This window comes from Heliangelus exortis, chromosome 16, assembly GCF_036169615.1.
Source record: "Heliangelus exortis chromosome 16, bHelExo1.hap1, whole genome shotgun sequence".
NCBI lineage: Eukaryota > Metazoa > Chordata > Aves > Apodiformes > Trochilidae > Heliangelus > Heliangelus exortis.
In genome coordinates, this window is record NC_092437.1 from 1417334 (window position 1) to 1429583 (window position 12250).

At 49.7% G+C, this 12250-nt stretch overlaps 1 protein-coding gene across 3 annotated transcripts in view; it reads left to right on the forward strand.

The window, feature by feature from the left end:
- Positions 1-420: 420 nt before the first annotated feature.
- CDH22 (cadherin 22) overlaps positions 421-12250 on the forward strand; it is a 61864-nt gene continuing 50034 nt past the window's right edge. Inside the window, exon 1 of one of the 3 annotated variants that reach the window (XM_071759739.1) lies at positions 421-800. The gene's annotated coding sequence lies outside the window, so the exon portion shown is untranslated. Of the gene's footprint in view, positions 801-8380; positions 8572-12250 lie in introns of those variants that run through there. The other 2 variants (XM_071759736.1, XM_071759738.1) reach the window with 2 other exon arrangements.

Genomic DNA, 12250 nt, shown 5'->3' on the forward strand with positions numbered 1-12250 from the left:
TTTGAGTGTGGGAGTCATGCAGTACTATGAGGATGTGAAACCTTGTGCCAGCCAGCACAAAGGTGGAGAGCAGAGCTGTCTGAGCCTGCTGGATCGGTGCTCTTGCTTGTGTTTTGGGCCTGGACAGGAGGAGTCACACTTGGATTCATGCTGTGGTTATAAACCACTCTTACTTCCCACCCCCTCCTCCCTGACCTGCAGGCCACCTGCCTATGCAGGAAACACCAGACCTGTGGATAACCGGATTCTGGGTTACTACTGCTTTTTAGTCCATGTTGGTGAAGAATTTGTTTGCCTTTTGCAAGGCACAGGACAGATGGAGCAGCAGGGTACCCTTGGAGCAGTACCCTTGGAGCCCCAGGCGCGGAGCAGAACGGAGCGGCCCTCAGGGGAGGTCCCTAGGGCCAGTTGCCCGGGACCAGTCCCGGGCGGAGACCCAGCGCTGCATTCTCAGAGTCTCCAGCAGAGGCTGGGCTGGGCAGGGCTGGCGGGGAACGAGGGAAGGCAGGGAGGGAAGGAAACGAGGGGGAGGCAGGCGGCCCCGGCCGCACATGCAGCCACAGCCCCGCGCCCCGCCTCACGCCCGGCCCGCCCGCTGGCAGCAGCCGGAACCTCTGCTGCTCTGGGGGCTGTCGCCCGCTCAGCGCTGGCTGCCGCGGCTCTCCGCTCCTCCGCGTTCGGGCTGCCACCGTCTCCCTGCCGCTGCCGGGGCTCTCCGCTCCGCACCGCGTGCCGCGCAGGATGCCGCGGGAGGCCGAGAGCCCCGCACGGGGAGGAGAGCGCCGCGACCGCCACCCCAGGTAAGAGCCGGAGCGGGCGGCGGGGCTGGGCCGGGCTGGGCTCGGCTCGGTGGGGTTCGGCTCGGTGCGGCTACCGCGGAGGAACCCAACTTCTCTGTCCCTCGCCGCGCGGCAAACTTTGCCGCCGCTCGGCGGGGCCGCGACGGGCGCTCCCCGCAGGTGAGTGCGGGCTTGGCCCTGCCCCGGGACCGGGAGCTGCGGCCAGGATCGCCGGCACCTCGGGCTGCCCCGGAATTTGTGGCGGAGCGGGAGCGTCGTGTCGCTTCAGGGAGCAGGTGGAGCCGGAGATTTTGTGCCTCTTGGATATCGCTGCCAGGGTGCTTAGCGTGTGGTACCCAGGGCTCCAGCACCGGCTCTGACAGTAGCAGGGTTTCAACATACCCGTCAATTAAAGTGTTCGGGTGCTTGAAGAGCTGCAGCTCTTTTTTATAGCGGTGCTGTCTTCAAACATCCTATTTGTGCTCCTTCCTACCTGAGAGCTACCCATTTTTCTTACTGTGACCAGAGCCCTTCGTGCTGGTTACCACGTGAGCTTTTCTTGGGAATGTATGTGAACATGCAGCTGAGATGCCTGAAGAGTCCTGCTCAAGTCCTTTTAGCAGGCAGGGTAGCATCTCTCCCTATAGAGCCACGTTTTTCTAACAACAAATTAAAAATAACTGCTAAAACTAGCACTTTTTCCATTTAAAATGCGGTTCCCGAATGGCTGTACACAGGTCTTCTGGGAGCAAGTACTGCAGACACATCTGCTCCTCATGCTTGCCTACCTACAGTAGCTTGTCCAGACCCAGAGTTGCCATGTCAAGTGCATCTTGTTTAGTGTCCTGGGAGCACATCCTCTGTCAGCAGGCTCTTGCAGTCTCTTGCTGTGCTGGCAGGGGAAGGAGGGATGCAGTAGATGCCTCTTTTCTCTTTTTGTTTGGTTTCTGACAGTTGTAACATCCCTTATAATCTAGGGAGATCTGTGTTGTCTTCCAACCGCATTTTATGTATGAACAAGACCAGTTACATCATAGCGTAGATAGCAGCAAGGAGAGGAGTTCAGGCATAACTTCACAAGACAGTGCAGTGCATCTCAAGGAAACTTGAACCTGGGAGGTCTAAGCCCTGTTTGTCCAGAGCTTGATTTCATGGCCTGAGGAAAAAAATGGGGAGGTGTGCCTTCTGTGGCTGGCACTATGCTGTTAAAATACTATGTGTTGCAAGGACAGCCAATACCATACACTTGCATGCTACCAAGGAAGTCTTAGGTGGTAACTGTTTCTTTGGAACCTGTTTCTGTCTCTTTGAGTACCTAATGTTCAAAATTGGTGCAAGCCTGCAGCCTCTGTACTTCTAAACCTTGTGCCCAGCTCAGTCAGAGCCCAGGCTTTGCCAGGTTTTGCTGCGTGAGACTGGTGGGTGGTCTCCACCTCTCTCATGAGCACACTGGATTAGGAGCATTTGCAACAAAAAATTATTGGGGTTGGAGATCATGATCCCTGGTACCTCGGTTTTTAAATACTGAAAATAAATTGCTTCTCTGGCTTTGGGTATCACATAGCTGGGGTAAATGGAAATGAGTCTGAAATGAGTTTTCCTGTGCTGATACTCTGTGTTCCCAAAGGGGAGTTCTGCTGCTCATTGATGAAATCCCTCAAAATGTTGAGTGCAGCACAGGATACAGCCCACTAAAATCTGAATAAGCTCTCCCAGGTTCTGTACCTATTCTTCTTGCATCGCATACACTGCTTTGCTCCAGTGAGGTGGGGGTGAGAGTAAGTGAGGCTTCACTCTGTATGAAGTACTGGTTGCTGAATCATATAATGCTGAAATTGGTGGACTTGTGAAAGAAGAAGTATGTGCCATTTCATAGGTAAAAAGAGCCAGCTTTGTTCCTTCAAAAAAAAAAAAAAAAAAAAAAGCCTTTTGCTTTTTGGTGCATTGACACTTCATAATATGACATGGTGATTTCATACATAGGACAGAGAAGTGGCTACTGAAACAAGGTCAGTTTTAAAACTCCATTTCAAAAGAAGCTATTAGGCTTCCAGAAAAAAGGAGAAATAAGAAAAGCATCAGTGGGTTAAAAATAAGTTTAAAATCCCATTTTCCCTAACTATCTATCAAATAATATGATATTTTCATTATTTTAAAATGCAATATCATGTTTGAAAAATCCATAGTTCCTTGCTTGTGTGTAAGGAATCTCAGAATGGGGTCATAAATTACTGTTTGTTGTATATTGTCTGGTCAGCTTTTTAGGTTTTTGTGCTTCAAAAATGATGTTGAGTTGCAGGCTTTTCTCCCAGCAAATTTTACTTCTGTGCTCCTAATCACTGGCTCACAGTAGTAAAATTTGATCGCAAATATTGTGGATGAATCTTTGCTTGAAATCCACAGTTTATTTTGTTAGAATTGTTAGATTGTTCATGGCTACTTTGAAATAAAACTGGGATTTAGATGGAATTTGATCTGATGCTATTCTTTCAAAGCACAATTACATATTTTTCAAATAATTATTTTTGTATTCTGAAAGCCTGTATTTGAAAAATAGCAGAGTGAAGAAGTAGTGTGGTGATACTTGTGTTCTTTTGACATCAGGTTGCTAAAGAGTATTTGTACATAAGAATACAATCATGTATGAATTTGTGTCGTTATCTTTAAACCACGTGGTTATGCAACTGTGTTTGGGTTTACAAGCAATGCCAGTTCTGTGCAGATAAGTCCATATATATCCTGAGGCACAGGCCATTTTGAGTGATCTGCTTTTTTGAAGAATTGTATCTAAAGATTAGATGGGTGTGAGTCCCAACAAGATTCCTGCCTGAGATGGGAGGTGGTCATGGTGTACAGATCCTGGCTGTTTGCTGGATTTCTTTTGTCTGTGCCACCAGATTATTCCATGGCATTTCTTTGCAGGGAAGGGTGGCTGATGGGGAGGGATGTAACTAGCTTTATCTCAGACCCTGTTTGTAGCCCTGAGAGCATCCTCCCCCCACCCTTAGCACTCACTTGCTGTTTGCTCTCCAGCTAGCAGAGCTCCCCTCATTTTACCTTGTCCTTGGGCGATTTCATCATGTGGCTGTGTCCTGGGCTGCAGGTGAGGGTGCAGCTCTGCCCTTGGATTTGGCTGCTTCAGCATCTGTAAAAGTCATGCCTGCATGTCCCTGTCAGCCATGTTGCTGGTGAACCACAGTTCCTGCTCCATCCCAGCAGAAAAACTGGGTCTTTGTGGCTGGGTTTCAGCAGCACATCGCTGCCTATCAGCCTTCACTCCTCCTGCAAAGACTTGGTGTATGGGGAGCTCACTTAAGGGTTAGGACTGGGACTCACCCATTCACCTAACATGAGTTGGGTGCCCATTACCTGCTCAGCCCTGTGATGCATCTGTATTTGCAGTGGCATCCAGTTGGTGGGTTGGGTGCTGCTTCAGAGAGGTATGGAGGGGGTCTCTGTTCCTGCTGGTAGCCACTGCAGAGACCTATCCTCCCTGTTCACAGTTTCTTTTTCATTTAATCATAACATTATTGTTTGCAAAGTCTATAAAAGCAATGCAGCACATTATGGTAATTTTCAGTGTTTGCCTTCACAACAGCCCTGTTTAGAGAGAGTCAAGCCTTTAGTCTGGCTCTGTCTCCTTAATTTTTCTTTCTTTTATTGTATTTTGTGCTGTGTCTGAGAGAAGGTAGCTCTGTCTTATCCTGTTGGGGAAGGGTTGCTGAATGACATGTGCTGGTTCTACAGTGTGATGTCTGGGTAGCAAAAGTGGGTGTCTTCTTCAGCACTCTGCTGACATTGCCTCACTCACCGTAGGCACTTCAGGTGGTTTTGGTTCATGTTTTTGTAATTAAATGGAGCTGGGGGCATTAACAACTGCAGGTGACTTAAATCTTGAGATCCTTAACTCACCTGAAGCTGTTGGTGGCCAGAAGCTTTCTGCAGCCGATGGTGGGATGTGAAGGGAGTCACCATAGAAACATCTCGGGCAATAAATGGCGCCTCAAATCCCAGGATTTAAACACTGCATTGGTATGTTACATTTCCCTGGGGTTTAGTTTACAAAACTGAGTCAGAGCAGGAGTGGGTGATATGGTTCTGATACTGGTCTGACAGTATTCTTGCAGATGAGCTGTATCCAATACCTTGCAGTGTGTAGCTCTGACTGTGCACTACAGCCACAGGCTTGTGGGGGCAGCCAGGGGTTCCTTGTTCCCATCAGCACCAGGAAACTCAGCACAGCCCCTGCTGGTGGCACCTATCTGTTTTTCATCCTCTTTCTTGACCACTGCTATGGTTTGGCACTTAGATGTGTGCAGGCAGGCCCATGTTTTGGAGGATTTGTAGCCCTATGCCCACCCAAGAGGCACTGGAGTTTGGTATCCTGGACCATCCTCTACACCAGGGCTCTGTTCAGGGTCTGCTCTCCTCAGTGCCCCACTGCTGTCTTCCTTGGCAGAGCCTGGATTCTGCTTGCAGGGTGTTCACTCACAGGTCACTTGGGGGCTGCAGGGCATGGGCTTTCTGATCACAGGCTGCTTCTCTGAACTGGAGTCCCTGCATGGGCCACAGTCAGGAAGGACAAATAAAGCTTTGACTTCTCCAAAGGCTTAGAAACCTTATGGTCTTGCCATCCCAGGACAGAAAGCATGGTAGCCCTGGGCCAGGCCCTTGCTCTCACTTCTGTTTTCTGCTGTGGGATGGCTGGTTTTCCCCCTGTGTGGGATGCCCTGTGCAAAACAGTAGCTTCTGTGTGTTCCTGGGGATGCCCTTCTCCAGTCCTGCTTCCTTGCATCTCTGTCACAGTGGGATTATCTCCTTCTGCTCCTGACTGCAGCTGCTTACTGGAATCCCAAATCCCCAAAATTCTATTTCTCCAGTAATTCTTGTCATTAAAAGTGGCTCCTGAGCTTAGAGCACTTCTTCCTCTCCACTACCAGCACCCAGAAACCCTTTCTAGAGGGGAGCAGTTTGAGATGAGCACACACCAAAGATGAGCAAGCAAGCTTGATAACCTGAGGCAGGACATTGTCCCCTGCAGCTGCTTTTAGAGTTACACTTGGCCCTGGATCCTTCTGTATTTTCATTCTGTATTTGTTAGCTGGGAATAGCTGAGCACCATCAGAGTCCTTAAGAAACTGCACCCTGCCTGAACTTTTAAAAGCTGGCTGAACACCTGTTTGCTACAACCCTCCTAGGCTGTTCCCCAGTGACATAATGTTTTTTGAAATAGAACCGCTCCAGTAATGCTGTTGGAGGACAGGGCCCACCTGCATCTCAGGGCAGGAGATGGGACTCTCCGGGCCGGGTCTCGGGCTGGATGCAGGGTGCTTGGCTCTGCCCAAGGACCGGGCTGGGCCTGGCCCCAAGTCCCGCTGCCCCGGGCAGCAGCAGGCCGGCTCTGGGAGAGGAGCAGGGCCTGGGCCCGGCCCGGCCCGGCTCTGCCCGGTTCCGGAGCGGAGGGCCGGCAGAGGGAGCCATGCATCCTCCTTTGGTATGCGCAACCTGACGTGGCAATTAGCGAATTAATTTGAAAGGTGCTGTGAGAGATGGAGTTAGAAGCGGAATCCTCTACTGGGCAGTGGCTCAGTGAGGCTGAGAAGTGACCATGTCCTTCCCAAGTCCCTCCTCTCCACCTTAATACCCAAGTTCATCTCTCAGGTGACCCCTTGGTGGCTTTTGTTCGGCCCGGCTGCTGATGGCTGTGCAGGATGTGACCAAGCCCTGTGGCCAGCCCGGCAGAGGTTGGTGCCAGTGCCTTGTCTGCTGGCAGTGTGGGCAGTGGGCGAGGGAGCCATGCTGGGACAGGTGACCAGGGATGGTGGCTGACCCTGCCAGTGTAATTATGGCCTCGTCTTGTGCAGCACTTGACATTGGATTAGCTGAGGCAGACCAGAGCTTGTGAGCTGGAGCTGACGTTGTGCGGTCTGACATCCTTAGTCCTGCCTAGAGGACTGGCTCCTGAGGGTCTGATAGCAAAAGCACACTCAAGCTGGCCTGGGCGTGCAGAAAGTACTACAGCTGAGTTTGTGCTGCTTATGCCAAGCACTGTCCCGGTTGTGAAAAGCTGCTTTGAAATTGAAAAGAGAGGGAGGGACCATGAAGCACCAGGCTGGAAGGCCTTTTCTTTAAACCACCGCTGAGCTGAGCTTAGGCAGAGGTAGGACACAACATCTGGTCCTGGCTTCCACAAGACAACATGTGCATTTCCCTTGAGAGCAATCAAAGGTTGGTACTGGGACTCACCTGTATCAGTTTTATATCTAGTCTGTCACTGTGCTATCTGGTGCCTCCCAAATATATTTAGAAATAGCATGACAGTTTTTCTTTCTCGTTTTCTAGCGGTGTATGAAGTATTTGATAAGTTTATGTTTTATATGTTTTTGTGTGCAAGGTCTATCTGTACACCAAGATGAGGGAAGCTGTCTCATGAGCTAATGCCTTTGGTGCATCCCACCATGGGAGGCTGAGGACAACACAGATGCAGTGCTTGTGTCTGACTTAGTCCTGAGCCTCTCCAAAGTTTGGTATCACCCCTGCTCAGGGCAGCTGTGTCATCTTACTCTCTTTTTGAGTCAAAGTGACTCCATGTTCAGGTGCAAGGTTTGGGGGGACATGTGGGTGGCAAGAGACATGTGCAGCTCTGAGTCCAATGGGGGCGAGAACGGCTTTTTGGCTGGACACTGTTTGGCTTTGGATGCCCAAGCTCTGCAAGAGGCTGATTCCAGCCCAGCAACCTCGGGAGGGTGATTATTTGGAGGAGAGGATGTAAAGGAGCTTTGACGTACTCCCAGTTGACTTCAGCCAGTCCAGTGTTTGCCTCCTATGGTGTTAGGAGGGGCGGGGGCCTGGAAACTGGTGTGGTGGCAGGAGAACAACGCAGCAAGGCTGGAGCTGGGGTGCCTGTGCAGCCTGGGATTTCAACACTTGCATCTGGCTGCTGGGGGTGGAGGTATCTGGATGAACCTGTTCCTGCTTGGGCACACACTAGGAACTATGGGGCAATGTGGATGAGTTCTAGCATGATTGTCATGCTTGTGGGCAACTGGAAATGTGTATGGAAATGTGCACTGCCAGTTTTTCCACTTTCAAGCATGGGACTGCTTTGGGAAAGGGGTGGGCACTTAACAGTGAGGGTACTCAGCCAGATTCTTTCAATTTTTTTGGTTGTGAAGATCTTGCACTGTCACCAGGACCAAATGGTTGTTGGGCTGTGTGCTGGTTGGAGTGAATTAAGTCAGAGGAGTCCTGTGTGTGCATGGGCCATTCTGTGGGAGGTCCCACACTCAAGCAGTACAAGGCTGCAAACTTGCAGTGTGAAGGACTTGGAGCTGCAAATGACCATACCTGCCCACATGATTTTCCTTGCCCCCTCCTGGATGCACACATATGCACGTGTTCCAGCACCATCCTACTCGCTCACGTGTTGGCATATCTCTCCTTGGCTCTATTCTTTCACATGCATTTTGTCCATTTGCTTTTCTCTCTGCCCTGTTGGTACTGTAATCTCTCTTTCTGCCTTTGTTCCCCGGGCTGCTTTGCTGCCTCTTACTTTGTCATGTCCCTCTTTATTCCTTTTGATAATAATAACATTAGAACCTACATACAAGGCCCCAAGGTCCCCACGTCATGCACATACATCTGGAAAGACCCTTCAAAGCCTGTGTGCCGGAGTGGGAAGATTCTCATAGTCTCACATTGCCAGGATCAGCAGAGGAAAAGGGCTTGATTGTGAAATATGACCTGTACAAAACCTCACACTGTGTCCTGTGTTCATCCTGGAATGTCAAAGGTAAAGATGCTGATCTTGTTTGGTGCAGCTTTACACTAAAGCCCTGCAACCTTATTAGTCGCCCTTCATCACTTGAGCTGAGCAGGGTGGCCTTCCCAGAGCCCCTATTCTGTCCCTTCCTCATTGTGCCATTGGCTTGATAGTGACATTAAAGCACAGCTACTTGCAGATTCTGTGCTAGTCTGCTGTGTTCACGTGCTGTGAGCCTTCAGAAATGTTCTCCTTTTCAACTGCAATTTGCACATTTGGCCTCTTCTGAAAGCTGATGCTTCAATGGGATGCTGAAGTCTGTTGGCTGGAAATCAGCATCTCTCGTGACACACTGCGGCTGTCTTGCTTTGCATATGTGGTGCCCACTACATTTCCTTGGCTTAAAGGTCCTGTGTGGATGCTGGTCCAGAGTTTCTTGCAGAAGAAAAGCTACTTCTGTATCTCGCTTGCAGAATCATATCCAGAAACTTAAAGTGTTCTTGTTGATGTGTCAAAAGGATGTGTCTGCTGTGATAGTCCATTGTATCAATGGTTCAGGCTAGGGAAGGGCCCTGAAATCAGAGGACTTAAAGTTTTTTCCACTTAAAGTCCTCCAAAAAGCATACATCCTGTCTGTAATGGCCCCTTTCAGCTTTGTTCAGCCACACTCCCCAGTTCTCTAAGGCTTGTTTCCACTTTTGTTCTGTCATAGGTGAACCTTTTGTTACACCTGCATTGATGCTTGTGTCCTGAATCTCCTTGCTGAGAACTGGATTTGGGAAAGAGCAAGCAGCAGGCAGTAAAACCAAAAGCTGTACCTGTTTCTGGAGCTTGCTGCTCTCTGCAGCCCTTTTGATTTAAACACGGCAAAGGCCACTGAAGCAACAAGCGATTTTGGCAGATTGCTTACCATGTGTATTCTCTTTGCTCAGCACGACCTGTATGTGGTGTCATAACTCAAGATCAGTAAAATGAGCCTGTGGTGGGGTGTAGCAGCAAGACCTTCAATTCTTGTCTCTTTGCAATCAAGGGCAGAAAGAGCAAGAGGCCATAAAGCCCATGCCAGCCTGTTCCTGGGCACTGCTGGTCACAGTGGAGCCTTTTTGCTTGTACCTATGTTAGTGGCTGTACTGGGACTGGCCACCAGCAGGACCATCTCCTCCTTTTTATGGGCAGAGTGGCTCAGAGAGCCTGAACACCAAGGAGAAACTTGGTCCCTCTTCTGAGCCACAGACCCGAGGGATGAGATTGCTGACACAGCTGCAGCATTGGCAACTGCCTAGGTTCTAGGCATGAAGATTTTGGGAATCCAGATGAGGAGTGCCTGTATGTCTGTGCTGGCAGAGGGCTCCCAGAGCAGGTGGCAAAGGTGCTTCTTGATGAGGGGTCTAGTTCCGTCCCAGACTTACGATCCTGGGAGAGGTGAATGTGCGGTTTGCCCTTCTCCAGTGTTAGCTGTGGCTGCCCTTAGATCTGCCCATGGCATTTAGAGCTCTCATTTGCTCTGGGCTGCTCTGCACCTGCCTGCAGCTCTTGGGAGAGCCCCTAGTAGTTGAGGGTGAAGGAAAGTGATTCTTCCCTGGACAAGGCGTGCTAGTGAAAAATAAACTGGATCTGGCCAGGGAAATTATCTGACCAGCACTTGTAAGTACTGATGGCTGTGACAGCTGCCTCTCCAAGGGTCTTTGGACTCAGCCAGGAACTGTTTGCAGTGCAGGGAGCAGCAGAAACTTCTGCTTGTGGGAGGTATGGATGTGTGATGGAGCTGGCAGGGCAGGGAAGCCTGGGTCTGTTTGTCCAGTACACGGCACACTCTGAGCAGACAGGACAGAGCTGGAGCAGGGTCTTGTCTACCACAAACCTGGTGTAGAGTTTACTGGTGTGTGTTGGAAAAGGAAGGGCAGATCCTGCCTCAAGGGCAGATGAGAGGGCCAGCACTCCAGCACTACTCACCCCTGTGGGGCTTCTGTGCCTCTCTTCAAACTGTCCCATCACTCCTACTCTGCAAACCCTCCTCTTCTTGCTAGTTAATATTAGTATTCGGTTTGTGGAACGGGCTCTGCAATTAGCAGAAAGGTACAGTCATTCATTCTGACTGGAGGACTCATGGGATCAGATGTACTAGGGATAGGAAGCGGAGGCTTTCTGCTGGGAAAGAATGTCACAGCACAGCAGACACAGAAATGAAAAGCTATTAATAATGATCCCGGAACTTCACTTCCATCAGCTGTTTATTTAAAGGTACTCTGTATTCAAAGGTTCCTGATTTATGTAGGCAATAACACACGCAGTCCTGGGATCACTTTTTTAAGCAAGGCTAATGGGGTGAAACCATTATACTGTGACAGTAGAGATCAAGCTGGGAAAATGATATTGGAGAGAAAAATAAACTATTGCCTAGACTATCCAGGACCTATGCTGGGCTGAGAATTGGTGTGAGCACCCTGCTTTTCCAGCATTTATTAAAGCTTTTACTCCCTTTTTTCTTGTTTTTAGTGAACAGAATTTACTGGGCATGAAAGGATATAAAAATTTGATTCTACTAGATAGGATGCTAAAAGCTTCTGGTTTTTTCACTGCGGTGAAGTTTTGGCTGTACTGCAGCTGTTCCGCCCTACAAGGGCCCAGGGGAGTCCTTGTCTCCAGGAGTTCCCAACCTGACTCAGCCCGATTCCTGAGGGACTGGTCACTCCAGGGAAAGGGGTTCTGCCCTCTTCTGTCTGTAGCTTTTTTTTCTGCTTGCAGAGCTCTGGTGGTGAAGGCTTGTTGGGGCTTCTCTGCCCTACTGAATGGGAGAATTTCTGGCTCTTCATGAGATGGTGGGGCTGTTGGGAATGCAACTATTGACTCTGTACAGGGCATTTGTAAGGGGATGACTTTCATATGTGTCTATCCTAAAAATAAAGATCTAGATCCAGATCCTAAAATTAAACACCTGCTCTGAGCTCTAGAGCTTTCTCTCTAAATCTGGAGGAGCTATGTCCACCCCAGCAGTTGTGGCAGAGATGCTGTGATGACTAAGGGCATGTTCCCCAAAACCAGCATTGCTCACCCTTGACCTGTGAGGGCAAAGGATCTCTGATGCTCTCTCTGCCAGTGGTGCCAAGCCTAGGGCAAGGGTGTGCAGGAAGCATGGTGACTGACTCAATGTTGTCATGCTTTAATGCTGGCCCAGCAATTACCTGAATGACAGATGCTCTCCATTAATCCCCTTCCTCTCCCTGATAAAGAACGGAGAGAGAATAAGGGAGAGAGACTCATGGGTTGGAAACTAAACTACACAGCTTTAATGGAACAGTAATGATAAAAAATTACTAAATATGTACAAATATACAGGAAAAATGATACCTTGTTTCTCCCCCCTTCGCCCCAATAACTCTCACATCACCACTGAGGCTGCAGGGCAGCCCTGGGAAAGTGCTGGACTATCTGGACTCCTGGAGGCAGCAGCAGTCAGGAGCTGGAGGCAGGAACACACAGACTCAGGCTGGCATTGATCAGGACCACAGGCAGACGAACGGACGGAATCCTCCGAGGGTGCCGAAGCAAACAGGGACAGGCAAAGAAGAGGAGGAAGGGAAGGGGGTTGACCTTCGTGATCCCTCAAATTTATCCTGAGTATGACGTGTATGGGATGGAATACTCTGTTTGGTCAATTTTAGTCATTTATCTTGTCCGCTCCTCCCTAAAGGAGGGTTTGCAGGTGTGA